The 27,938-nt window shown below is 41.6% G+C and overlaps 1 long non-coding RNA gene across 1 annotated transcript; it reads left to right on the top strand.

Moving 5' to 3' along the window:
* On the top strand, nucleotides 1–26,889 carry LOC143441817 (uncharacterized). The gene is made up of 6 exons (XR_013109512.1): nucleotides 1–147; nucleotides 597–897; nucleotides 13,017–13,674; nucleotides 22,594–22,762; nucleotides 24,085–24,277; nucleotides 25,198–26,889. It is a non-coding gene; the product is annotated as an uncharacterized LOC143441817 (long non-coding RNA).
* The last annotated feature ends 1,049 nt before the right edge of the window (nucleotides 26,890–27,938 follow it).

A 27,938-nucleotide genomic window follows, 5' to 3' on the forward strand; every position in this document is an offset into this window, starting at 1 on the left:
TGTCAGTCAATGAGTCCCTAACAAATAGCTCTATTTAGACTTTCTCTCCTACAGGTCAGCTGCTGTGTGTCCGTCCACCGGTCCACCGAGGTTCCAAAGGCCACCTCCTGCTCTCTCTTTCCTGTTCTGGAAAATGACACCAAAACGGTAATGAGCTTAGAGGAAGCCAGACAGACAGGAAAGAAACAAGCTCTTGGGTGTGGGTGCTTGCGGAAGACTTTGGGGGACCATCTGTCCCCTGGGAAAGCGTTTATTTGATTCAGTCCTGGCCAGCAGTTATTCTCAATCTCATTAGTGGGGAAGGAACATGGGGATTCATTTCAGAGTGGACTTTAACTAGGATGACAGGGACGGACGGGGAGTGGCTCCAAGAGGCTGCTTTGACCAGGGTCACTGATAGTGTAAGGTGTTCTAGTGAGGATTTCCGGGAGCAACAGCTGAGCTGATGGGATATTATTTTTAGATAGTACTGGTATTTTTAGTGAAAGTTCAACAGCTTCTCCATTTTTGGGTGTGTGAAGGGAAAAGAGATGACTTCCTAGAGGTAGTCATTTCCTCTGCTGGCAAAGAGATTTAGAGACGCTTCTGTGTTGCAGGAAGTTCCTGTGGATGGTAAACACTGTTGACATAATGGGAACACGAACTGTTGTGTCAGGGTCCACATTCCTTCCTGGCCTTTGGACCCTGTTTGGAGGGGTTGTGCTTCCTGTTTTTTGGCTCTCTCCACTTCCGGGACCTACTCTGGAGAATAAATCATAAGAAATGCTCGAGTAAGCAGACATAGCGACAGACACCAGACAGTACTTTGGTAGCAAGAAACGCTGACTGTGCCCTGGCCGCTTCCAGAACGGCTGAGTCATCCCTCCCTCTTCAAGGTGCTTCCAGAAGCCAAGTCAGGTCGGTTCCAGCGTCATAATGCTGCAATCCTCATCTGAAACCCACTTGCCTGCCAGAGATGCCCTTAGTGCCTGGATCAAATCCATTCCGCCCATCCCACTGATCTCTCCTCTGCATTGTCTCCTGACTCTGGTTCCTCCCTTTCCCTCTGTGATGTCAGTGAGGGTGATCATGCTATCCTATGCTGTGCCTGTGTGCCTGATTGCAGTCTTTCCTGTGTGGCCCCTCCCCCACATATCTGAAGTAGCTGCAGTCATAGGAGACACAGGGCCAACTTATCACTGTTTCCTCTCTTCCTTTTTTTTGTAGTAGACACTGTTAATTGGCCATGACACCTTAACTGCCAAACCTATAGGTAGGCGACCACAGGCGACCTCCATGCTGCCCTTCAGCTCTCATGACCAATCAATTGGAACTGACATTTGACATAAAGTCAATTTGCATCTTGGTGCCCATGTTCTTTCCCTAAAAACTACATCTGACTGTATTTCTTTGCCAAAGAGAGATTTTCTGTCACTTTGGGACTTTCAAAGTGGTTTCCAAACTCCCAGCAGGTGATTGGATCTTTCACCAGTCTAACTTCTCCCCCTCCACACTTTTCCCTGCAATCAGTCTTTTGCGGGCTTTTTGCTCTTTTCCAAATGCTCCAGACTCCCGACTCCAGGAGCTAGAGCTCCTGATTCCTCTTCATTCTGCACAGACTGTTCTTGCTTTCTTCTTCTTTGTGTTCCATCTGCAAAATTTCACTTATGGTTTTAAACTCACACCCCTTTCTGTTATGTTTCTACGGTTTCACGGACAGAATTATTTTCCTGCCCAGATGTTTGCATAGATTTCTTCTCTTGTCTCCACTAAGCATGTATTGTTAGGTGTGGCGGCTATATCTATAATTCCAGCCCTTGGAGGCAAATAAAGAAGGGTTATGCACTCCAAGCCAACTCGGTCACGTCTCTAAAACAAACAACAAAATATGCATTACTATGCAGCATACATGTCATGACATATTGCAATCATTTGCATAATTATATTGTTATAATTTGGTTATGAATTTATTCATGAACTCTATACATTTTTACCCTCACAGTGCTGTGTTACTAATAGGTAAATTAATACACAGATGGGATGTGTATTATATGACAATAATAATGAGCATTATTGATTGAATAAATGATAATGGTCACACCAGGAGATAGAGCTCTCAAACATTCTTTTTATTGGTTGGATAATGCAATGTGTTATGAATATTCCACATGGTTTTGACTAATTTTTTATTGATGGATGCTCATTTTAATGTGTGTGTGTGTGTGTGTGTGCAAACGCTACAACATATATGTGGCAGTCAGAGGAAAATGTAAAGGGATTAGGTCTCTCTTTCCACTACTTGTGTCCCAGGGATCAAACTCAGGCTGTTAGACTTGGCATCCAACACCTTTATCCTCTGAAACCTCTGTCTGGCCCATGACACTTGTTTTTTGAGTTTGCTGTTATTGTCATCACTATGACCAATGAGACAAATGCATACGTAAATATCTTCATAGATGATGTCTTTATTTTTATGAGAAAAAATTTCAAGAATGGATGGCTAAGTTGAAAAGCAAAGTATGTTTAATTTCTCTTTTCTTCTAATTTTTCCCTTCCCCTCCCCCAAACTTCCTTTGAAACTAACAAACAAACAAACAAACAAACAGGCCTTCATGCTGGCCGTAACCTTCATTGATCCTTCTGCCACTGCTTCTAGTCCACTGGGACTACAAGAGAGAGTGTCAATGCCCAACATCAGTTTTTAAATTATTGCTAAACTCCTTTACTGAATCACTATAACACTGCACTTCTGCCATGATGTGTATGAGTACTTTTTCTGTCCATCACCACCACTGAGTGTGATTCATTCTTATAATTTGCATTTCTGGTGATAATAAAATAGCATGTTACTCTGTGTTGGGGGATGGGGATGTGCACATGTGTGGGTGTGCATGTAGAGGCCAAAGGTCAACATCAGATGTCTTCTTCAGTTGTTCCTCACTTTTGTTGAGACCAGGTCTCTTACTGAATCTGGAGCTGGACTGGATAGATCTGCTGGGCTTGGAGTTTTTGAGGTAGACAATGGGAGTCGCACTCGGGTCTTCATACTTGTATAACAAGCACTTGACCCACTCAGCTGCCTCACCAGCCCTTCAATATTACTTCCAGTGCATTCTGTGGTGGCTTGAATATGCTTGGCCCAGGGAGTGGCACTATTAGGAGGGGTGACCTTGTTGGAGTAGGTATAACCTTGTAGGAGGAAATGTGTCACTGTGGGGGTAGCCAATGAGACCCTCTTCCTAATCATATGACAGCTAGTCTTTTCCTGTCTGCCTTCGGAACAAGATGTAGAACTCTCAACTCACCCAGCACCATGCCTGCCTGAATGCTGCCATACTTTTGGCCATGATGATAATGGACTGAACCTTTGAACCTGGAAGCCAGCCCCAATGAAATGTTTTCCTTTATACGAGTTGCTTTGATCATGGTATCTCTTCACAGCAATGAAACCCTAACTAAAGCACATTTCTTTGAGCACATAAACAATTTCCAATCTAGGCTTGTTCTTAAATTATTTATTTATTTATTTATCTATCTCTTATCTAGAGTGTTCTTTTTTATAATTTCTTTAGATAATTATAGTTTTACTTTCTTTTCTTTTCATTTTTACCCTTTTGCAGAGCTGGGAATTAAATTTTCTCCATTTTTTACTGATGAATTCTTTGACTAATCTGAAAGATTTTTAAGAATTATTTATATGTTATTGAGATATCTTTTGAATATGTTTCAAATATTTTCCCCATCTCTTCTGTTTTCCTGTGGTTTTATCTCTTAGCTCTTTTGCTCTGCTTAGTCTTTATTTTTATATATTTAAATATTCTTGTCCTTTCTGATCTAATTCTTTAATCCCCTATGTTGGGTATCTTGCAGATCATATAAACAATCTCCTGTGATTATATATTACATAATATGTGATATATTATATAATATATGATGAATAATGTATAATATATAACACAATCTAGGATATATAGTAAATATAAGATGTACAACATACAACATATAACATATAATACAAAATATACAATACATATGCATGCATTTTTTCCAACTTTTGTCTGGTAGAATTTGATTGGCTTACAGCTGGTTCTTATCTGAGCTGTAATCTGATTGAACTAAGTGACATAGGACTTTCTACATTCATTGTGGGACAGGTAATTGTTAGACCTCTTTTTAGCTATCTAGAAACCCAGACAGATCTGTGCATGCTGCCTCCCCCATTCTCACAGTCACTTTTCAGTGAGTACTGAACCTAAAGACTAAGACCTATCTAACTCTCTCAGTAGTGAAAAGAACTCTATTCTCCATTGTTACATTGCCTTTGCACTGATAAACCTGTAATATTTTAGAGACATGCACTGTGGCATGATATTATATATTTATTTTGGGTATTGGAGATTGGACCATAGTCTCAAGAATGTTAAGCACATATTATAACCCTATGCCCTGGAATAATTTTTTTGTGAAATTTGATCACTTAGCTTCTAGCTTTTCCTCTTTTTTTCTAAAATCAATATTCTAATTTAACCCAGAAAAGCTCTTTTTTTTTTTTTTTTTTAAATCTACCTTCAGCTCTGGGATTCTGGTAGAGTTGATTCTATGCCCTCATCCAAAGGGTAAAATCAAAAGTTCATCCTAAAGCTTTCTCTCTCCATCAGGACGACTCAATGAAGTACAGTGACCAGAGCCAACAGAGATGCAGAGTCTTCTGGGGAAGAGTTATTAATTTTCCCTTTCTCCTTCCTAGTGGCTCTAAATTATTATATTACCAACATATGCTACCCGCCACCCTGGCATCAATTGACAAATTACTAAATCTAGAATAATACACTAACAAAATGGAAGATAAAATTTGATCCAAGTTTATGAAATGCCAAAAGAAATCCATGACTTTGTATAATTAATAGGCACTAATGAAAATATCAAATAAAAAAAAAAGAGGAAAGGGGATATAGCAGATGAAACTGGACACAGTGTCTAAATGATGGACCAAACTTAGTATAACATGAATCTTTTGTCTATCTAACTAAACGAACCAGGAATTTTCCTATTAAAAACAATCTATTTTAAGGACAGACGTGGTGGTATGTGCCATTAATCCCAGCACTGAGAAAGCTGAGTTAGAAACATGCTTGAACCAGTAGCGATATAGAAAGAATCTGTGTCAACAACAACAACAAAAACAACAAAAAAATGGGGGAAAAAACCATAAACTATTTTAGATCAGCTTTTCTATCTCTTGCAACTAAACATCTTAATACACGGGGCCCTTCTTAGGTGTAATGATTTAATCATGCTTCTCAAAGAATCTGAATGTGGTATAATTTCCCAATTATCATTCATGGTGAGGTATCTCAGCTTGAACACAATCCTCCTTCATCAGAGTAACTGAGAAAACCCAAGAAGCATTGTCGAGCAGGTGTGGGAAGCCTTCCCTAGAAACATTTGTGGAAAGACAGGGTTTAGTCTTTGTAGAGAGTCTGCCTGAAGAGTGACAGAGGCACTGAATTTGCCCCGGCTGAGGTGGAGGCAACTCTAGCCTGGGTTTGTGCCTAGTGTTGGAGCCCTTTAATAAAGGAAACTATGTACAAGATTTTTTTTTTTTTTAAGTCCCTTCAAGCGCTTTGCTACCATTAATAACCTATAGCACAAGATGCCAGTTCAATGTCTTCGAAGTTGGAGAACACTAGAGTAGAAGGAGAGAGACATGGCAGCTATGGCGAGATAGGATCGTATAGGATGATGCCATAAAAGAATGAGATGTGCTTAGTTGGGCAGATGGATGTACAGGACATAGCAGAACTGGCGGTGAGGCCCACAGACAGTGGTCTCAAGGCTGGAGAGAGCTTGGGTGGAGATCAGAGTGAGTGCCACTGGATAACTCAATGTCTTTCTCATGGGCCTATGCCAGATACCTTCTGGAGACTCCATGGAAAAGTCTGGATAGCAAGAGATTCGAAATGAATTCAGAAAGTCCTGCAGTCTGCATTGACAGATGAAAGGCATACCTCATGAACCATTTTACCATCATAAATGAGCTATAATGGCAGGTCACAACACATTGTGACTTTGTCAGGCTGCTGGTGGCACCATGCCTATTTCTTTCCTGGCTTGCTTTCCCCGGCACATCATCTTGCTAGAACCTTGCTCTCTCTATAAAAAAACATCTGTGATGTACACCAGGCAGAGCCTGAAACCCCCCTTATGTACTGCAAAAACACCTTTTAAACATATTCCCACAGCTTTCTATAACTGGCTTGTCACTTTGTCACACTCTGAATAACGAGTGTTCCTACTCCATTTTCCCAGAATGGAGTGAGACAAGAGCCCCACAGGATACACTCCAACAAATGTTTGTAGGATGGTCAACTGAATTTTTAAAACTGAATGTCTGGAGGATGAAGTAAGATGAAGTGTTCTACCCATGGTAGTATACTTGCCTAGCATGCACAAATCCCTGGCCTTGATCCCCAGTACCACATAAACGGGGGTGGGGGTGGGTGGGGTGGGGGCGGGGAGAGGACAGTGTGTGTGTGTGCTTGATTGTATTTTTAGAACTCAGGAAGTACAGACAGGAGCGATAGAGACAGGAGAGTCAGAAGTTTGCCACAATCCTTGGCTACACAGTGGTGTTGTGGATAACCTTGGTTTTGTATTTTGATGCAGATTCCACTTTCCCGGGAGGGGCTGCAGAGGAGGAGTGAATCAGTATACAGGTGACTTGTGAACCTTCTGCCCACCTTAATTTGTAGATTAAAGGCTAGAGAGAGCCGGTGATTGGGCAGTAGAAGGAGAGGTGGAGTGAAGAGTTTTGGGAGAGAGAGGAGGAGGACGGGATGGGTAAGAAGGTGGAAGGACAATGGAGAAGGACATGGCCTGGAAAACCCACAAGTTATAAGGGATCTCATGGATGGGAATAGAGTAGTGTAGCGGTAATTCTGCTCAATCTAGGCCTGCAGTTTGTATTTATAATATTTGAGCTGTGTTATTATTGATTGGGCCTTCTTGAGTTGGAGATTTACTGCAACATAGTGGGATACATCAGACTATATGAATAAATACATTAATTAGTAAATTAATAAATTAATACTGTTCTTTATATGTCTTTGATGTTCTTTATATGTCTATGTGGAACTGCTACTTCATTTCATTAATAATAGTTTAGTGGTTTCAATACTGAAATGTTTTGAATGCTTCTGCTTTCCTAGAAATCTTAGACACCTTTTCTGTTATTTTTCTTGATGGAAAGGGACATGGTTAGAAACTGAGGGCACCTCACTAGATTTGTGACCAGTGACCTTAATCTACATTGCCACAATCAACTGTCCTTTTGTGAGAACCATTTTGCTGAGAAAGACTTGGTACTTACCTTACTTCACAAATATAATGTCTCATTCAGGAGTGTGTGTGTGTGTGTGTGTGTGTGTGTGTGTGTGTGTGTGTGGATTCTCCCAAAAAATTGGATGTCAGTGGATTACTCCCCCTCAAATCCATGGAGTGGTGTATGTGAGGAAGGAATCATAAGAGAAATGACTGTACAGATGTCTTGGTGGTCAGTGCTGTCTTTTGCGCACCTCAGTTACGAGCCTCCTCACTGCCGACTTCACACCATGTATGTTTTGCTGCCTATGTCTCTTGTACACCCACCATGGGTCTCTCTTTATTGACAAATACTTGGACACTCTTCCAAATTAGGATCACATTCATGTTGACTCAGTCAGCTACCTCAGTTTCCCCTTTTACACCACCACCAGCAGTCTAAGGACTCTTTAAGATGGAGAGTGCCCTAAGAAAACTTTATGTCCTGATCAAATACGTAGTATTTGTACGTCCTGAGCAAATTTAAAAGAAAAACTCACAGGTTATGGTGCTCATTGAAAAAAAAAATAAGAGTAGAGTTACTTACTGAATATGGGGAAAAAAATCCTTTGAAGTGTGAATGCTCTGGACGCCTTGTAGTCTTTAAATGCATTCTTCATTACTAGGGACACTTTCACGAGAGTGGACATATTTTATTTATCGGTCCATCTATCTCTTCTGAGTAGCCGCCCCTCCCCACAACAAAAGCCTGAGGACAAGTTTAAGTTTCCACAAGGTGACTAACAGAGTAACAAACCCGACTGGTATTCCAGTACCTTCAATTTTTCTTAGATTGTCGCTCTGAAAATCCTAACGGCGTTGGCAGGAAGAAAGGTTTGCCCTTAAGGAAACAGATGCAGCATCTAACACCCGTAGAAGGGCCATAGCCCCTGAACATGTCATCAGAGCGGTCGGTCGTGTGATGTGACTCATGTGTCTGGAAGTCACTATTGAACATCACTAATGCCAGCCTAGGGCCAGGATTCAGGAATACAGTGATACAGAAATAAAGTAGGGCTTCCTGGGGGGGAGTGTAGAGGAAGGAGGTTTAACCGAACAAAGAACAGAGCTTCAGGTATTGTTGAGCTGCTGTGTAACAATCCCTGCATCCCAGCACAAAACGTGTCGCTTATTTTCTAAATAAAATGATTTTTTTTTCCAAAGATAGATGCCTTTAATGTGCCAGCTGCTCATCAGTACACGAGTGAGTAGTTTCTCAGGTGCGGTGTCCACTGAATCAAGGAGATTTGCTGGCAAAACGCTTCAGTGGCCATTGGATGCTGGCAACAGGGATACCTGCCAGCTCCCAACTAGCGGCGGTTGCCCCAGTTTCTCGCCAGGCACACTGCCCTGTGGGAAAATGGCATACTCCCAGTTCTCTGGCACGTGAATGAGATCAGCCATACACCTCACCAGCGCACGGAGATGAAAGTGAAAATAAAGTGTGAGGAATCAAAGGGAAGTTGCAGAATGTATGGCAGATGTTGTTAGGTTTGTCTAGCAAAAGCCCACGTGCCAAGCGCATGATGGATGACATTAGCAAGAGAGGTTAATAGCTCTGGACGGTGCTGCCTGGGCTTCTGAAAAGTACGCACAGAACAAATGCTAAGGCCGCAGCAGGAATGGCCAAATGAAGCAAGTGGGATTTTCAAAACAAATAGCATGTCATCTGCCTATGGAACATCAACAGTAGAGGTGAAATGAAGGCAGAGATAGTGGTCCCCATCAAGGCTGGGGCCTGGGGCCTGGGGCGGGGGCCGGGTATGACTGGGGCGGAGGCGGGGGCGGGGGAGCATTCTTTGCTTGCTTGCCTTGAAGGTGGCAGGTTTTTGAGTGGCAAGGAGGTCACTATGAATTCTGCAGGAGGCAATGCCATGCCTAGTTTACATCGTGAATATTTTGGCCTTAATTTATGCTGTGAGCAATGTCTGAGCCCAGGTCTATTACGTGCCCACTGAAGATGATTTATGTGTGTTTCATGTAGTCGAACTTTAATTATTCACATGACTATCAATAAAAAATAAGGACACAGCAGTGTTGGATTTGAACAGGTTAGTGGGTCGAACAGCTGATTGTAGCAATGAGACTCGTATCAAGAGGGGTGGCAGCTGCCCTTTCTTCCACATCAGGTATGAGAACAGATTCTTAAGTGGAATTTACACTTTCCCTCCCCTTTCTACAAACATGCAAACTGCCAACCTGTTAATCAACTCCCTGATGGCAGACAAATGTCTCTGGGAAACACATGCCAGATATCAATTGTTATTGGCCGAAACTCAGTAGGATGGAATGAATTGATGCTGCCATTCTAGTCTGTGCAATGCGATTGCTGATCAATAGTGAGTAATTGAACATCTCTGTGTGAGGACGAGACTGCTGAGGCAGGGATAGCACGATGAGTTATGGTGCATATTAATCACTGTCTAACTAGTCCATCGATATGACTTCCTTCCCGCAACGTGAGATGGGGTGAAACTCTTTTATGGGGGGTCCCAGTCAGATTCCTACATGTATTAATGTGAGGACTTAGAAAGAATGACCAAAGAAGTCCTAATTGGATGGCAGTCATGCTATGCCGGTGTGGCTTGCCTGGGTGTACTTCTTACAGTTTATGAAGCAAAAAATAAATAATAAAGAGAGAGAGAACACAAACTAAGCAAGTTCTTGTGGAATATGGCTTTTCCCCATACTCTTAAAAAAACATTTGTACTACATTTTACTTATTTTTTATCTTGTGTGTTGGGGGTGGACGAATGTGGAGATCAGAGGACAGCTTGCAGGAGTCAGCTCTCTCCTTCCTCCATGTAGGTCCTGGGAATTCAACTCATCAGGTCAGTGTGCTGGTAGATGCCTTTAGTCTCTGAGATGTCTGGCCCACCAGGCTGGTTCAGGTCTTGGTCTCCTCTTATCAGAGAAGTCACCAGAAAAGCAGCTTAGAGAAAGAAAAGAGACATTTCCTAATCAGAGCCAGGACAAAGGTGGACTACTGAGATATACATTTGTCCCCTTTTGAGTTGCAGATGTTTAAGGCAAGCAGACATCCTGAGGATGAGGCCTTTGATTGGGTGGTACCTGGGCCAGTTGCTATACTGTTACCAGCACTGTTTCTTGCCTGACTGTTGGTGGGTTGAACCCAGTTGTTGACACAGCATAATCCATTTCCTCTATCCTTAGGTAGGGAGTTTTTCTAAGGTTGAAGATTTAACAGTTCATTCTCAGTTTCTTTAGCTGCTAGCCAACTCCCTCCATCAAAGTACTGTTCCCAATTCTCTTGACAGTGTCAAGACAGGAAGATGAGAATTTGAAGCCAGGCTGGGGTGCATAACAAGGTCCTATCTCAAAACAAAGGAAAACCTTCTAATTTTTCCCCTCTTTTTTTACCCTCTTTTTTTTTTTTTAAAGCCTGTTTCCTTTTTCTCATTTTTCACCCTTCTGTTTTGAGGATAAAAGATATTGTACTTTCAGAGGAGGGGTGGCCTGGTGAGAGCCACAGCTGGGCTTTTCTAAAAGGGAAGCCCAAGGAAGTTGTTCTAGTAAGACAATCCAGATTCCCTGGTAAAGGCTGACTCCAGGACCACCAGAAGTGTCTCACTGGGGGAGGCAGCTTGGGAAGTGGAAAATGACAGGGGACATAAATGGAAGGTGGCTGGAGCACACAAAACAACAGCAAAGTGGCTTCCCCCTTATATTAAACTTAGGCCCATTGGGAACCTGTTCTGAGGAGTGATATGGTTTTTTAATCAACATTTTCCCAATTAGTGAGACTCTCACTGAAGTAAAGAGACATCTTAAGAGGAGAGAGAAGGCTGAGCCCCCTGGGGCCTTCTGCAGGCTCCCCGTTGGCCCCCAAACCCAGTGTAAGACACAAGCCTGTTGTAACTTGAACCTATTTCCAGAAGATGCTGTGCACTCCAGCTCCCAGGCAGCTCCCCCCACCCTCCCACCCCCAACTGCCTTTGAAGCCCTGTGATCTCCTTCAAGTCTTTGCTGATGAGAACTATTTGGAAATGGTTGGAACAGGATGACAGCCTGTTCACCTGGATCCAGCAGAGCTGAGTGGCTCACAGGGAGCTCAGAGGCTTGCCCTGATTTGAGATTCAACTTAGAAATCCTTGGGTTTTTCAAACTATCAGGAAACATTCCAAAACCAGGCTTCAAAGTGAAATTACCAGCACCTCTTCCTTGAGAGTGAGCTAGCAAACAGAGTCTTAGGCAGCCACACTTTGAAGGCTTAGGGTTTTTCTCTCAGTGCTGACCCCTGTTCTACAGAAATGAAAGAAACAGCGAGGTGTTTATATTAAGATGCTTTTCCATAATAATGTTTTCTGTTCGTATCTTTATTTTCACTGCTAAAAGCATTCCTATGATTTTCTTGATCCTCATAGTAATGTAATGTAAACATACAGATAATCTGGGCTCCAATTTATAGATGAGGAAATCAAGATTCTGGCAGTTATTTTACTTTTCAATAGTAACTACATAAAGGTTTGATACTTTAAATTCAACATTTCTTTCTTAATGCTGCCTCATAAACTTTAGATAAATTGATAAAGGACAGTCCATGAAAATGTAAATCTAGTTTAAGTGTCTTTTTTTTTCTCTCTTAAAACATCTTAGTTTCTAAATCCAAAAGATAGTCAGAAAAAGATTATGTGGTTATATCTTTTCCTTCCCCAACGCCAAGTGTGAGGCAGGCTCTTTAAATCATTCAAGACAGCTAAGAAAATCTCCTATTTTTAAGTTTCCCAAGAGAAGAAGATTCCTCAACTCCTATGGGTAACTTTTCCTGGTGTTTAACATTTCTCAAAGTCAGGAAATACTTTCTTGTGTCCTAAATCCCCGATGCTGTGACTTGAGCCCGTTTCCTCCCGGTTGGTCTTCGGTGGAGATGCTGAACAGCTGTCTGCCTCAACATAAGGGATCATTTCAAAGAGAAGGCTGTTAAGTTGCTCTGCAGCCTCGTCTTCCATGGCCCCGGTAATCCCATGCCTTTCACTATTTCTCATAGATCTCATTTTCCAGCCCTTTAACTGTGCCTCTGCCTTCTCCCACATAACTCAGGTTGCTGTTAGACAGGGGTGGAGCAGGTGAAGGACATTTGCTCTTGTGGTCAGGGAATCTAAAATCAAGAATGAACATGGCTCCTCTTTAGGCCTGGCTAGCTCCCACCTCTCACTTGGATACTGAAAGCGGCCTGAGCTGACACTCTGAATCAGATGTTCTCTAGAAACCGGATGGAATAGTTAATGACTGAAATACCGAAATGCCTCCAGAATTATAGCAGGGCATTTGACAAAATTGTTCTGGAATTTATCTGTGTCCAATGTGTACTTTTTTTTTTGTACTGAGACGGACTCTAAAACTTTCTTAGAAGTTATATTCTCAGAAAATAAGTAACTGGGGTATTTTTCTGGGGTAGAAATTTCCTGAATACTAGCTACTTAACCACGCATATGTTTCTTATATTTTTGCTTTGATACAAAATGGCAATCCATTAGGACACACACAGGCTGTGGTAATGTGAATGAGAATAGCCCTTATGGGCTGATAGGAAGTGGTGCTATTAGGAGGTGTGGCCTTGTTGAAGTAGGGGTAGCTTTGTTGGAGGAAGTGTGTCACTTTGAGGTTTCAACTGCTCAAGCCAGGCTCGGTGTTTCTCTCTTTCTCTCTTCCTGCAGATCCAGATGTAGAACTCTCAGGTACCTTTCCAGCACCATGTCTGCCTGCATGCTGTATGTTTCCCACCATGACACCTGAATGGACTAAACCTCTGAACTATAAGCCAGCCCCAATTAAATGCCTTCCTTTATAAGAGTTGCTGTGGTCATAGTCTCTTCACAGCAATAGAAACACTAACAAAGATACAGGCTGTATACAGTTTGATGACTTTCATCCTGTATTTCACATCAAGCCATTGATTCAGTACATAATCACTATAAGAATCACATTGTGATCAAGAGCAAGAAGTCAAGCAAGCAGCTGTAAATTAAAGAACAAAAACTGTGTGATGACTTGGAACTTCTCTATGTTCTTATTGAATTCCTTGTGAAATGCCTACAGGCGATCTCTGACCAGCTCTGAACACTACCTTGAGGATAAAGTCCAATGAGAGAAATTCTTCAAGGAGCAGCACTAACAGGCTATGCTTGTTATAGCAGCAAGGTTTGGCTAGGCACACAGCGGGCCTGGAGACCTTGGACCAGAGAATCGGAACAGCAATGCAGTGCCTGAGAAGGCCTAAAGTTGGCACCTGACAAAAATCTGAAGGTTGAAGATCCTGACATTGTATTTGAAGAAGGAAAACAAATGAATTCCTGAAGGCTCTCAAGATAACTGGTCAGAATGACACCAGCTGGCCTCAGTGGTTTTTGATAATTCATGCTGCAGCTGGCACTTTTTCTTCATTTATTTAGCCAGGAACTATTATTGAAAGACTTTTGAACATATGCCATAATGAATGTCAGTTTTTATTGTGAAAGGTGGTTGATGGTGAAGATAGAAAGTTTTTTTTTTTTTTTTTAAAGAAGTATTTATTCATAAAACCTATTCACAAGGTCACCAAATGACCTTTCCCCAGGCAGGAAACAGTGACTTACTTGTTTATTTTCTTCATTAGGACCAAATGACCCTCTTCAAATAATGTTGTCTCATTTCCCCAGCCTCTGGGGCTCCTCCCCAGGGGTTCAATAAGAAGGAAAACTCTGGGGTTGCTAGTAACAACGGGAAATCTAATTCTCCATCCCTGTCAAGGCTAACTGTAGGGAACCAGACTGAAAGCTGAGCCTCCCTGTTCTTCTTGCTACTGGGGCTCTGCTTATACCATACACTGAACAGTAATACTAAAAGGCCATAAATCAGAAGGTAATATGTGAATACTGTTCACACCTCAGGATACAAGTCACAATGGATCAAAAGATAGACCCACAAACTTAGGGAGGCCTCATCCTGGGATCTGTTCTTGTACTTAAACTCTGTTTTAAGCATTGACTGTCATGGTAACTTGCCTGAGTTACTTCTACTCTCATGAGAATTCCATAGACTTTTCAAAACAGAGCTAGGTACTATGTATAAAGTTCTTAGCACAGCCTATGTGAGGTAAAGGCTCAGTAAGTACTTGCTTCTCTCTCTCTCTCTCTCTCTCTCTCTCTCTCTCTCTCTCTCTCTCTCACACACACACACACACACACACACAGTCACACTATCATCTTATCTCAGGCAGTGTGAACAGAAATGAGTTGTCTGCCAAGAGCCAATACCTTCCTGTTCTTGGCTGTTCCTTATCTTTTGGAAGGTGTTTTTTTCCTCAAATGGTTTCTTTATCCATGAGCCACTCCTGCTAACAGCCATGGCCCGTGATTTTATCACCTAAATGAGTATTTGGGTTGTTATCTAAATCTGCATGAATAAAACACTGTAGAGTGGAGAGTAGAACATACGTTGTGTTCTGGATCAACACTACCTTGTGTACATTGCATAGTCCAACTTCCGCAGCAGGCCTGACAGATGACCCCATGGCTTGGGTTAACCTTCACTTCATGTATATATACCATTGTTTTTTTCTCCCTGCCCCCAACTATACTATGTGCAACTATACATAAATATCACCTGGATATACCCAGAATGCCAGTGAACAGTGTTGATTGCTCAGAAAGAATGATACCAAACTGTCTTTTGGAGGAAAAAAAAAAAAAGACTAAGTCTGTTTATTGGAGAACACTGGTTTTAAGTCCCTGTACACATCACCCTTAAATGATGTATGTCTTTCCTTGGATCTTGGAAACGGCTCAATGTGGTCTTTCCTATCTAAAGGCAAGAGGCAGCTAAGAACACACCAGGTCTTTATTCTTTTTTTTCTTTCTTAAATCTCAGATCAAAGCAAGAAGAAAATCCCTGGAGTTCAGAGCTCCTGGGGTGCTGGAGTTTAGAATCAAATCTCTTCATAATTTTCTTCTCCAGGCACTTCCAGGGGAAAATCATTTAGTCTTGGTACAAGTGAAAGACTTGTTTGGGTTTGACCTGCTAATTCTCCCTGAGTTAAACTGCTTGTGAATAAAGAACCTTTTAAAGGAGATCCAGGCTCAACCAGGAAACTTAAGCTCATTAAAGAAAAAGGACCCTGAGTGGAATCCTCTCCACCACCCTTAAAAAAAATGCTCTGAGGATAATAGAAGTGACTTTTCAGTTTAGCTATACATCCTTTGGGGTGTGAAAGGGTTACAGAAGCAAACCCTAGAAATAGGAAACAACATTATCCAACAACTTGAAATTTTCTTTTTCAGTCCCAGGTTTAACAGTGACTTTGAAACTCATTTAAAATATTATAATTACATTTTTCCTTTCTCTTTTTTCCCTTGAAAGACCCCCATATAACCCTCTTCATTCTCTTTCAAGTTTATAACCTGTTTTTTCCATTAATCATCATTACATGCATATACGTGCATGCATATATATTCCTAAATACAACCTGCTCCGTCTGTGTAAAGTTAGCTCTCCGTGTGTTTTCAGGGCTGATCATCTAGTTTTGGGTAACCCATTGGCGTCCTGTTCCTTGTTGAACACTATTTTGCCTGCTTTCAGTGTTCTTTAGTTGCCTGTAGTTCTTTGTGTAAGGTTGAGACCCCCGTGGACTTTTCCTCACCGGCGTTTGCATGTCCATTGCTTTTGTCCTTGTTCAGTTCATGTTTGGGTAGTTATGTTGGTGGAGCTTTACGGATATAGCTTCTGACAGATTTTTTTTTTTTAAGAATTTATTTATTTATTTTGTGTAAGTACACTGTAGCTGTCTTCAGACACCCATATGAGGGCATCAGATCTCATTATGGATGGTTGTGAGCCACCATGTGGTTGCTGGGATTTGAACTCATGACCTCTGGAAGAGCAGTCAGTGCTCTTAACCACTGAGCCATCTCACCAGCCCGCTTCTGACAGATTTTAACAGAATGAAACGAGTGGTCAGAATGAGGAGGAAAATTCTATACGTTATTGCTGGAATACCCACTGAAGTTTATCTGATGGCCTTAAATTTACCTGTAAGCATGACTTAGCCATTGGGCTACTCCGTTTCTAATATTGTAGCAAATATCTGAGACAGTCATCCTGCAAAGAGAAAAGGGAGTGTCTTGGTCCATGACCCACTTGACCCTGTTGCTTTTGAGCCTGAGGTAAGAAAGAAGAAACCACTTACAAACACCCACACCATGGTAAGAATATAGGGAAGAGGGGTGGGGAGGAGAGACAGGATTGAGGAGAGAGAGACTCACAGACTTGGGTGTTGCTTAACCTCCACAAGCATAGCCCCAAAGACATGAAAATGCCCTACCAGGCCTAACCTCTTAAAATTTTCACCACCTCCAAGTAGCTCCAAATGGTCTTTCAGAAACATTCAAAATCAAAGCAGTGACATTCTCCCTTCCTTTCTTTGTGTTAGCTTTTACTTTTACACTGTTCCCACTTCCTAGTCTTGCTAGAAAAGCATTTCTGAGCCCTCCATACTTCCTGATTTCCTACTGCACACTCATGAACTAATTTCCCTTTTTAAAACAATTTGCCCTTACATAAAAGCTAGGCTTTGTTTTCTGTACTTTACATTACAGTTTCTAGCAAAGGCACAGATATGTGTTCAAAAGTCTCTGATCTCAAGGCTGCATCCTACCTGGAATTTATGAGATGAGCATGGGATGTGAGCGTAGAGCAGAATGGAGTTTGCCTGTGTGTTGTGACCTTACACAAAAGCTTTCTCTTAAATATCGATTTTCTGGTAAGATGGGAACACCACCTGTCTTCTGTCATCTTCTGCTTGTGCATGGGGAAACTGCTGGTTCTCCATTTATATTGATCTCTTTCCATTCAAGAGCAAAGAATGAAGGTAGGTGGCCTGCAGAAGGATTATGGTATCTGGACCCCACCCCACAATCCTGCTCTCTTACACATACCCCACCCTCTCTCTCTCTCCCTCTCCCCCTCCCTCCCTCCTCTTCTCCCTTCTTTCCTTCCTCCTTTGTCAGGAAGACAATAGGTTTCCTGAGAAACATGTCACATGCCTTTAATCTCAGTCAGCACTTGGAAGGCAGAGGTATGGGGATTTCTATAAGTTAGAGGCCAGCCTGGTCAACATAGTGAATTTTAGGCCAGGGAGGGCTACTTGGTGAGACTGTCTTAGAAAAAAACGAAAGGATGAAGGAGAATGTTTATTAGGTAGCTGAGAAGGATGTAAAGAGGGGCATAGAACAGATTGGAGATGGTTTATAAGACACCTATTTAAGAAGAGGCTATTCTTATATCATATTCAAAGGGGAAAAAAAGAATTAAGGGAATTCATTGACCTGTAAGTAGAGGTCCCCATGGTAGATGCAAATGCTTTAGATTGTGGCTGGGTCTATAGGGTCCCAGGCATTCGATTTTCACTCCAAGCTGTGTGTCACGAGATCTCCCATAGGAAGATTCCCATAGAATCCTAGGAAGTGGAGTTTGTTTGATTGGCAGATTTGGCAGATTTCGAGCCTGAACAAAAGCAGGCATTGGCTAGTGTGAAGCCTGAAGGCTGTGGCAGTGTTTACATCAGTGTAGCTCCAGGAATCACTATGGAGATTGAAGGAGATGTTTATGTTGAATGCCTGATGTTGAAGGCGCTTGGGAATAGGCCCAATCATCACATGTCTACAATGGTGCTTCATCCCACATGGATATGGAAATAAACTCTGGGCAAGAAAATCAAGCACATGTGGGTTGTTCTACAGGGTACTCACTCTGCCCCCTTCCTTCAGCACTCTTGAACGATATTCCTAAGCCTGAGGAATAATCACATTTCTGTGCTTCAGCTTCTTTCCCTGAGTATGCTCTCCTCCGCGCAGAAACACAGGTCTGCCAAGACCTCTGCTGGCTTCAGAGCCCCGAGTCATCCTTTGGGCTTATCTACATCTGAATATAATAATACATTGATAAAATACCTTGTCAAGCTCCACAGCAGTTCTCTGCCATGTAGTCTCTTTACACCCTGCTTCATAATTAAAATGGAAAGAACACACGCCTGCTGGACCTAGAGTACAGCATGTCTGCCATGGAAGGAATGTCATGTTTGATTTCTGAGTCTAGACCCATATGCTGGCAGGGTCCTGAGGCCTTTGTTTCATGCAGTGATTCAATCTCTTCCAATTTTTTATCAGGCAAAGTAAGTGTGTGCGTGTGGGGGTGGGGTGGGGTGGGGAGTGGGTGCACTCACGCACTGTCTCCTCTCCCTCTCCCTCTTTGTCTCCCTCTCCCTCCTCCCTTCTTTCTCTCTCAAGTATTACTATTTTCTAGCTTCTGCTGAAGGCCTGAAGGGTTGAGAGCCTTGTGATAGGGTGAGTGTCAGTAAGCAATGCTTATGATAAAAGAATGACCCGGGAATGATACTAGAGTGCCATCCATCTGTTAGGAAGAAGAATGCATCCCTTCCCACAGTCATTACCATGCTATTTATGCATGGTAGAACTTATTTAGAATATCTTGTTGTTTGCATTTCTGGAGAATCCAGATATCCCGAAGGAGAAAAAAAAATATGCACATAGACATATCTTGAGGAGCTCTTCTTTTCTAGCACAAGCCGTCTACCATAGAGTCACAGACACGCCGCCTGGCTTTAAAGCACGGAATTCAGTCATGGAGCTGTCAGTCTCCTAAATTTGGCTAGATACTGCTTGTCCCTATGACAAAAAGAGGAAGCTGATCGTTCACATGTACCTACAGCTTTCTGTCCCACCAAACGCCAGCAGAGTCAGAATCTAGTCTTTACAAAGGACAATGGCTGTTTGTCACAGCTGATGGAGAGAAGCCATGTCTCCTGTAAACCAAGGTTCACTGCATCCTCTGCAAGAGAGGGAGGCAGATGTAACAACTTGTGGTTTTGAGAACATCTCAACTGCAAAATCTCTCTGTGCCTTCCAAACACCTATTTGGCTGAAAATCAGTTTTCAGGTGTTAGAAATGGCAATGTGAGTATCGATGTAGGGTACAACAAAATGTCAGGAAACACATGTAAGATGGTTCATATGATATCACTTAAGTCTGGACTTCTGTTGTGTCAAATGGCAGGGTCCATATTCAAACTATCTTAATGAAAAGAGAAGAGTTAAGGAAACTTATTGCCTTGTTCCAAAGAATTCCAAAGATCAATCCAAATGCTGTAGGCAGTGGCTGCCTCCATAGGCACAATGCATTTGTTTTTTTTCTCTGTCTCTTGATTCTGCTAGCCCCTTACCTGGCTTCATTCTCAGCTGAACTATCTCAATGAGACAGGCCCTGGTAATCTGAATTTATGTTGCCTTTTATGTCTGAGCAATTCCACGGAAAGAAAGTGTGTTAGTAACCTAGTGAAAAAAAAAAAAGGTGCAATAATCACAAAAATTTGTAAGAAACAATTTTTTCTTATACATGTGGGGGCTGACTGTTGGGACAGCAGAGCTGTTTCATATGTATTTCATTCCTGGGCATAGATGTAGGGAAGTTGTTTCTCCAAGGAAGTATTTTTCAAGTCAAAAGCAGATGTACAAATGAACGAGTCCCGGTGAACAAGGTGGTTTTGAGCCCAAGTTTGAGCCTTAGCTTAACATTGACCAAAGTAAGCCACAGGGCCAAGTCCAAAGTTATAGGGCAAGGAAACATATTCCAAATGCTTATTGGAGGAATCCTATAGTTAAATGGCAAAAGGTATAGATATAAGGAGAAGGAACTGAGATTAATATTTCAATGACATAAGACATCTCATTTCCAAGGCCAGGTATGAATATCAAGTGAATGCAAATAGGCTTGTTTGAATAACATGCCCATTTTTAAACTAATGTGAAGGATCCAAATTGGGAACTCTGAATGGCCAGCTGGAGTGGTCCAGCATATTCTATGGAAGTGATTGACAGTGGAAGACTCCATGTGTTGGAGCTTTGGCACACACTGTAGTGTGGCTGAGTGGGTGGATCTTCTAATAGATTGAAGTGGTTAGATCACTGGCCTCACTACCCTCATAAGGAGTTAATATGGTTCTTCCAGGACCCTAGTTACTTCCCTCAAGAGCAGATTGTTACAAAAGAGCAACTAGCCCTACTACCTGATCTCTCCTTTGTGAGTGCTCCTACCATGAAGCCATTTACCATGACATGATAAAGCAGGGAGGTCCTCATCAAAGCCTATCATAGTGCTACCAGGATCTAAGACCTCAAAGGCTGTGAGGTATAAAACCTCCTGTCTTTATATATTACCTATATTTTCATTATCAGTGGGAAGTGGACTAAGAGATGCATGCACATGCATATATTCAGATGGCTAAAACCTTACCTTTTGTGATTATAAGTATAAAGTTGATATTTTCTAGTTTTCACTGTCAACCATTGAAACATAACAAAATATCCTCAAATTTAATGACGTAAAGCAACAGCATTTATTTTATTTGTGAACCTACTATTTGGGCCTAGCTGATACAACTTAACTCTGTTCTGACAAGTGTCAGCTTAAAGGTGATCTCTGAACATGTGTGGAATGATCTGGAATCGCTTAGATTACAGAAAGGACATTGCTTTTTATGACTTCTCCTTGAAAATCTCATAATGTCATCTTTATTGTGGTCTGTTCATCTAGAAGTTCAGGAAAAAGCCAAAATGTGTTTGAGGAGAAGATATGGTCACTGTATAATTTTAAAAATAATTATCACTCAATATAAAATGGTAACTTTCATTATTTTCTTAGTTGGGGTTTCTATGGCTGTGATAAAGACTATGACCAAAAAACAACTAGAGGAGAAAAGGGTTTATTTCATCTTACAAGTCTCAGGTCTTCTCTATTACTGATGAACGATAAGTCAGGGCAGGAACTCAATGCATACACCTAGAGGCAGGAACCTGGAGAAAGAGCTGAAGCAGAAGTCATGGAGAAACAGTGCTTACTGGTTTGATCATGATTTGCTCAGCCTGCTTTTTAGATACAGTCAGGACCACTTGCCCAGGCTTGGCAGAGCAGTAGATGGATCTTCAAGGCCATATTAATAATCAGTAACAAAGAAAATGCTCAGTTGCAGGATATTTGATCACACTGTGAACCCTAAGATTGTGTTATTTACTGGGAAAAAAAAAAAAAAAAAACCCTTTTGCTAGTTATGGTGTGGCTCAGCCCTTAGCACAGGCCTTTAATCCCTCTGGCTAGAATATAGACATGCCCTTAGTACACACTTTTAATACCAAACCAGGAAGGTAAATTTAGTTTGTAGAAGGAAGCATCCATGTTTGAAAGTGATGTCTAAGTGAGTGGCAGACAAAGTGATGGATCAGAGAAAGATTTGACAGAATAGGGTATGCCCAGCTCTCATGAGAAGAGAGAGGAAAGGGAAGGTATTTAAAGAGAGAATACAAAGACAGAGTAGGAGGCAGTTTTACTGGGACAGTTTTACAGAGATAGGTTGAGAGAGAACAAGCTAGAAGCCAGTGAAGACAGAACAAGCCAGGGAATGAGAAAGAGCTAGAAGAATATAACAGGTAGCCAGAGTTAGTTTGAGGACCAGCAGAGAAAAAGTCAGAGGCCTAGAGAGAAGCCAGATTGAATCAGTCAGCTTGGAGAGGAGTTTGATCCAGAACAGCTGAGTTGAATCAAAAAGAACTAGGAACCAATGAGCTGATTCTGCAGTAAGTCTCAGAGGCTGAAAACATTTTAGACTTAGTTTAAATTGTACAAAGGCTAGAAGCTTTCAGGACTAGGCCTAGGTTGGCAGAGTGAGGCAGTAAGCCTCTGAGATGACAATTGCTACAGGAGAAGAAAAAGTTACATTTACAATGCCCCACTGGCTTCTTCACAAATGATTCTAGCTAGTGTCAAATTGACAACAACAACAACAATAAAACAAAAACAAAAATCAAAACAAAACAAAAATCCCAGGAGGGTTATGATATTTTCATGCTTGTATCATTTTGACCCCTATTACTGTCTGCCTCAGGCCTTCTTCCTCCCCTGGGACTCTACATTTTGGTAGATAGAGACATTGTTGCACAGGAGTATGTAGGACTTCAAAAATAGAGAGTGGCTGTTTATTATGTAAAATACAGTCTGCCATTGTCCTGTCCCCTTCCTGCTTTGATCTGAGTTGGAACAAAATCTGGCATTTGAAGTCATTCAAAGGCAGTTAATATTCTTGTTCTACTACTAATTGGCTTATGGAATTTTAGCTAAGCCTTTTTTCCACCCGGACCTTAGTTTCTTTCTTCCTCTCTTTTCTCTCTCCCTCTTTCTTTCTCTGTATAGATGTTTTGCTGGCATGTTGATCTGTGTCCCACATACATACCTGATGCCCAAGTAAGCCAAAAGAAGGTGTGAGATCTCCTGGAACTAGAGTTACAGCTGGATGGGGCCCCAACAAGGATGGGAATGTTACAAAAATCAGTTCTTGTGGAAATTAAAAGAAATGGTTTTGGTAAGATGCCCAACCAGTAGAACTTAATCCTCTCTCATTCTCTATAACTCATGGATCTATGACCACAGTTTTTCGCTGGCTATCAGGGCATATGTAATGCCATACCCAAGTGAGCCAGGAACTGACATCTGACCCTAACAGCAGAGCTCAATGCCTTCGCAGTCTATAGAGCTTTTAATTAAAGCCAGCAGATTTTAACTTAATTAGTGAGTGGCTAAGGGACACAATCGAGGTACTAAAAGTTGAGTTTGATAAAAGGTTTATTATAAAAATAAGCTCAAAATTGACAATACTATAAAAACATAGATTCAGGAAGAAACAATGTGGTGTTGGAAAGATGGCTTGGCAGTCATGAGTACTTGTTCTTGCAGAAGACTCAGGTTCAGTTCTCAGCATCAACAAAGAGGCTCAGATTACCCATAAGTCCAGTTTCTGGGGATCTAATGATTTTGTTCCAGTCTCCATGGCCAACAGATATGCATATGGTATTTATACATACATATAGGCAAAACACTCATACATATGAAATAAATAAGTCTTTAAGTAATGTTTTTAAAAAAACAGTTTTTCCAAATGAAGTCATGATCTAAATGTTTTTTTTTCTAATACTTCTATTTGATTTGTATGAGTTAACACAAAAATGTTCTGTCGGGCCAAACATGTATTTTTGGGCTTTGTTATAAGCCCCCATACAAAGAGTCCTCTTTTGAGACTTCTCAAGTTTTTCTTTTCTCAACAGATACAACTTTCTTTTGTGCGAGATAAAAATCTTTTGCCAATTCCCTTCCAGGACACCTCCTACTTTTAATAAGGAATTGTATTCTGCTCCGAAAGACTAACCAAATAAACATGACCATTCTTTCTGGAGGCAGCAAACTATGACCCTTGGAAAGCTTACAGTCTAAGCCATAGATCATCGTCTGGGCCTCTGTTTTTGAAAATCAGAGTTCCTCAGTGGTGGTCCTTACACAATTGGTTCGAGTCTAAAAGACTTCAAGAGAAAAGGACGTTTGCATTGAGTCTATCTTAAGATTTGCATTCAGAACATTTAGAGAGAGAGATATCTAAGTCATTCTAGAAAACAAAATATACACACTGACCTTATCTCTTCATATTCTTTAGTTTGGGATCCATTAAGAACAGATTCTGAGCACTGACCAACACTTTACTGGGATTAAGAGATGCTCAGTGTGATAGAGAATGAACTTACCTTATTAAGTGGTCCTCTAGACAGGCTCCTCTTCTCTCCCCAGCAGGAAAGCAAAGGCCTATGGGGAGGCTGGCTAGTTGTGAAATGACATACATTCAAAATTGTTTTCCAGATACCCCTCAACAACTTGTTTCTCCCCTGAAGTGTGAAATTTAATTACCCATGTTAGACATGCATTCGTGATCACATATTTTTATTGCATAAAACTGTTCAGTCTTTGAAAATATAAGGACAGAATCCCAGTTACAGAAACATCATTGACATCAGAGATTTATACAAGAAAAGATTTACTGGAGGAGCTGCTAGTAAGTATTGATTTTCCTTTTGCTGCCTTTTGGTGATGTTGGGCATCCACTTGTTCTCAGGTTTTGCTTGTTATGTTGACCAATGAGTTTTTATTAAACCCTCATCTCGCTGAGGTCTACTATCAAATCTATCCTAATCTTTTGCCAATCCTATTCCTTGCCGCTTCCCACAGAACATGAATCTTCCTCAACCTCTGAGCAAGATCGTGCCCTTCCCTGGCATTTTTCAATCTCAGTTCCACTTCTCTTGAAACAAGGTGACCAGGAGTGAAAATGAGACTCCACACAAGGACAGAGGCACACTTCAGTTTCAAGAGGAAGCCAATTAGGTGTGAAATGACCAGTCATGTTTCCAGCCATCTCCTCCCTTTTCTGAAGGAGATGGAAATGTCACACCAGGCTAATGGCTTTGTTCTTAGGGAAAGCTGAAGTTAGTCTCAAAGTGGCTACTTGTGACCATTAGGGCAAAAGGACAGGCAACGTACACGGAAAGTGATGATATCCATTTGAAATGTGGTTGTCAAGGCTTTTTGGAAAATTTAGTCTGGGTATTAGAACATGGATAGGGACCATGTTTAGTACTAGGGGCTATGTGTATAGAGAAGAGGGCAGATGGCCAGGAGGCAGGATAATAAAGAAGGTATAGATACATGATGCTTTCGCAGAACTTAATTTGTGCCAAGGACTACTTGGAAGTTCGTGAAGTGGTTAATTTAATTTCCCTCAAGCCTTTAAAAGTGGGAACTGTTATTATCATCATTTTATAGGGACATAGAATCTTGGAGAAACTTTTCTATAACTCAATAAGCCAACGATTTAACTTTAATGTCTTCCACACTATTAGGCCCTTTGCTTTAAATTCATTCTTTTCCTTTAACCTCCCAAATGAGTTTATGAACATAGTATGTTTCCTTTTGCAGGTGGAAACTAAGTCCCAGAGAGGTGAGTTCACTTCTCTGAGTTCACACATAAGCCATGGTGTGCAATCGGGTCCAAACCCAGATCTACCTGAGACATCAAGCAGCCATCCTCAGCACAGAACTAATGGCTCATGGCACCCATTGTCCTCTCCTTGTCTAGAGAAAGTATGAATTTGCCAGTCAGTACCTTGCGAAGACAATGGACAAAGTCCTAAGGCGCCACTCTAGGACTTGCATCTTTCTCAGTTCTTCACTCTTCTGTCTTTGGATTTCTTTAGTGCTTAACTGGACCACAGCTTTGGCATTTCAATCACTGCCCTGCCTTCTTAGGAAGCTCAAATTGCCTTGTTAGTTCTTAGAGGAAGCCGAGTTTGTAAGCAATTGCTGAGTCCAGCAACAGCGCATTCTCAAAGATCAATAATACCAGAAAAGCCGGGAGGCAAGTAGAATGTAATGGTCTGAAGGCACTGTGGGAAACCCCTCCACCCGCCATTCACCCCTCGACAACCCTGCAGCCTGGCCCACCCTCCTTCTACCCTGCACCTCATACCATCTACCCTTCATTTAGTTTCTGTTGGTTTTTGTTGTTGTTATTGTGTTTGGTTTTGGGTTGTTCCAGTTTTTGTTTTGAGATAGAGTCTCACCCTGTAGGTATGCCTAGCCTTGAACTTAGAATCTTGCATGTGTGTATCACCATGCCTAACTCAACTCCTCTTTTTTGCTCTTTTTTGTAACGTTATGTTTATTCATTTACCGGGGTTAGGCAATGTGCTACAGCATGTCTGTGGATGTCAGAGAACAATTCAAAGACTCGGACCTTCCTTTTGAGCATGTGGTTCCCACAGTTTGAATTCAGGCCATCTGGCTCTGTGGCAAGTGCTCTTTACCCTATGAACCCTCCTACCAGCCTTCTCCCCCACTCTTGAAAGGTTACCCCATCATATCAAAGTCTCTGCATCCCACAACGAGGACACTCTCAGATGTCAGAGGGGAGGCAAGAGCTGAATCTCTTTTGAGGAGTGTTCACCAAGTACAAGACTGGGGTGTGGTGTGTCACAGAAGTTCATTGTTAAGATCTCATAGGTGTGAAAACTGAACATCTGGGATGTTAAATAACTTTCCTAAAGCCAATAAGGAGTACCGTGTTATATCGTTCACTTTAAGTACTGATGTAAGGAGCTCTGGGCCCCAGTTCTATTCAGCACCCAAGTGTGCCTTTTTTAATTTTTCCCTAGAACTGCACTCCTGAAGACAATGAGTGGTCATTTTCTACCTCTCTGCCTTGTCACTGAGGGACAGTTATTTGTGTCTCCCATTCATGATTTTCATACTGTCTGTAGGACTTTCCCATGAGACAACTGATCAGGAGAACAAAAGCCCTGGCAGTTATGTGCCCTTTCTCTTGGTTTCTGGTGTCATGGAGAATACAGTTGTCAGCCTTTGTTTGCAGTACATGCAGCTAAATTTCTCAAACCTGCCAAACGAAGTCCGTGTACAGTTGGTCCAGCGAGCAACAGAACAAAAAGCTGCAAATCATTTCTATAGAACATTAATCGAAGGCCTCTGGACTGTAGAATCCTTCTCTCAATTAGAGAGCTGTCTCGGGAGTAATGTTCTTTCTAAAAATCATGATATACACAGCTCTATAAATCGATAGAAGACTTGTGACCATTAAACTTAATTGATACTGAATTTAGAGGAATGTGTTTCAATCATGTTGCCATTTTATTTGAAAATTAGTTTCTGGAATTACCTCTTCTCTTCTCTTGACATTCGAGGACACATAGTGCCCTGGGGTGACATATCTATGAGCCAGGGGGAAGCAGCGCTAAGCAGAAGGCCTCAGAACAGAGCAAACAAACAAGAGATGGTTCTTGATGCTCTGTACAAGGAGACATAAGACAGGACATAAAGGTGGGTTTTAAGTGACATCAGAGATGACTTGGCTTTATATTATACTCCATATATTTCTCACCAATCATACCCTGTGTCACTCACTCTGCAGTGTGTCAAGGTGGGAGGGAAGGGGGCCGCAAGGATAGTGCTAGGGAAATAATTAACTTTTAAATATTTCCTCAGACATGTTTTGGCACAGCTGTTTCCTTGAGATCTTTGTCAGGGAGAATGCTAAGGAGCTGAGGTCTGTGACTGGCTGTGAAAAGCACCTCTGCTAAAGAAAGAGCCAGGGCTGGAGAGGTTTCTCAGTGCGTAAGAGACACTGGCTGCTATTCCAGAGGAGGCTGGTTCCATTCCTCATTTCTACATGGTGGCTCCCAACCATCTGTGATTTCAGTCCCAAGGAATCCGATGCCCCTTTCTGGCCTCCTTGGGCACTGCATGTCTATGGTGCACAGACATACATGTGAGCAAAACACCCAAACATAAAAAATAAAATAAAAACAAAGGAAAATTTTTTTTCTGAAAGTAAAAGGCAAAGACAGCCTATAGTTAGGGTATTCTCAGGGCACATGTTCATACATAAACTGATGTCGCAAGCCTCGTTGTATAGTCCCTCCTCCTACATAGTCATGTCATCTGACCTAGAGCCATCAGTGAAGCAAACTGAAAAAAAGTACCTAAAAATCCACAACTGAGGTTCCAAACTGGCACAGCCACTGTAAAAGTAAGTGTGGATAATTCTCAAATAGCTAAAAATAAATCTACCATTTGACCCAGCTGTACAACTCCATAGATATCTAGGTTCAGCTATGGTCCTTGCTCTCTATTCACAATATCTAGAA

Source organism: Arvicanthis niloticus, chromosome 3 (genome assembly GCF_011762505.2).
Source record: "Arvicanthis niloticus isolate mArvNil1 chromosome 3, mArvNil1.pat.X, whole genome shotgun sequence".
In the NCBI taxonomy this organism is placed as follows: domain Eukaryota; kingdom Metazoa; phylum Chordata; class Mammalia; order Rodentia; family Muridae; genus Arvicanthis; species Arvicanthis niloticus.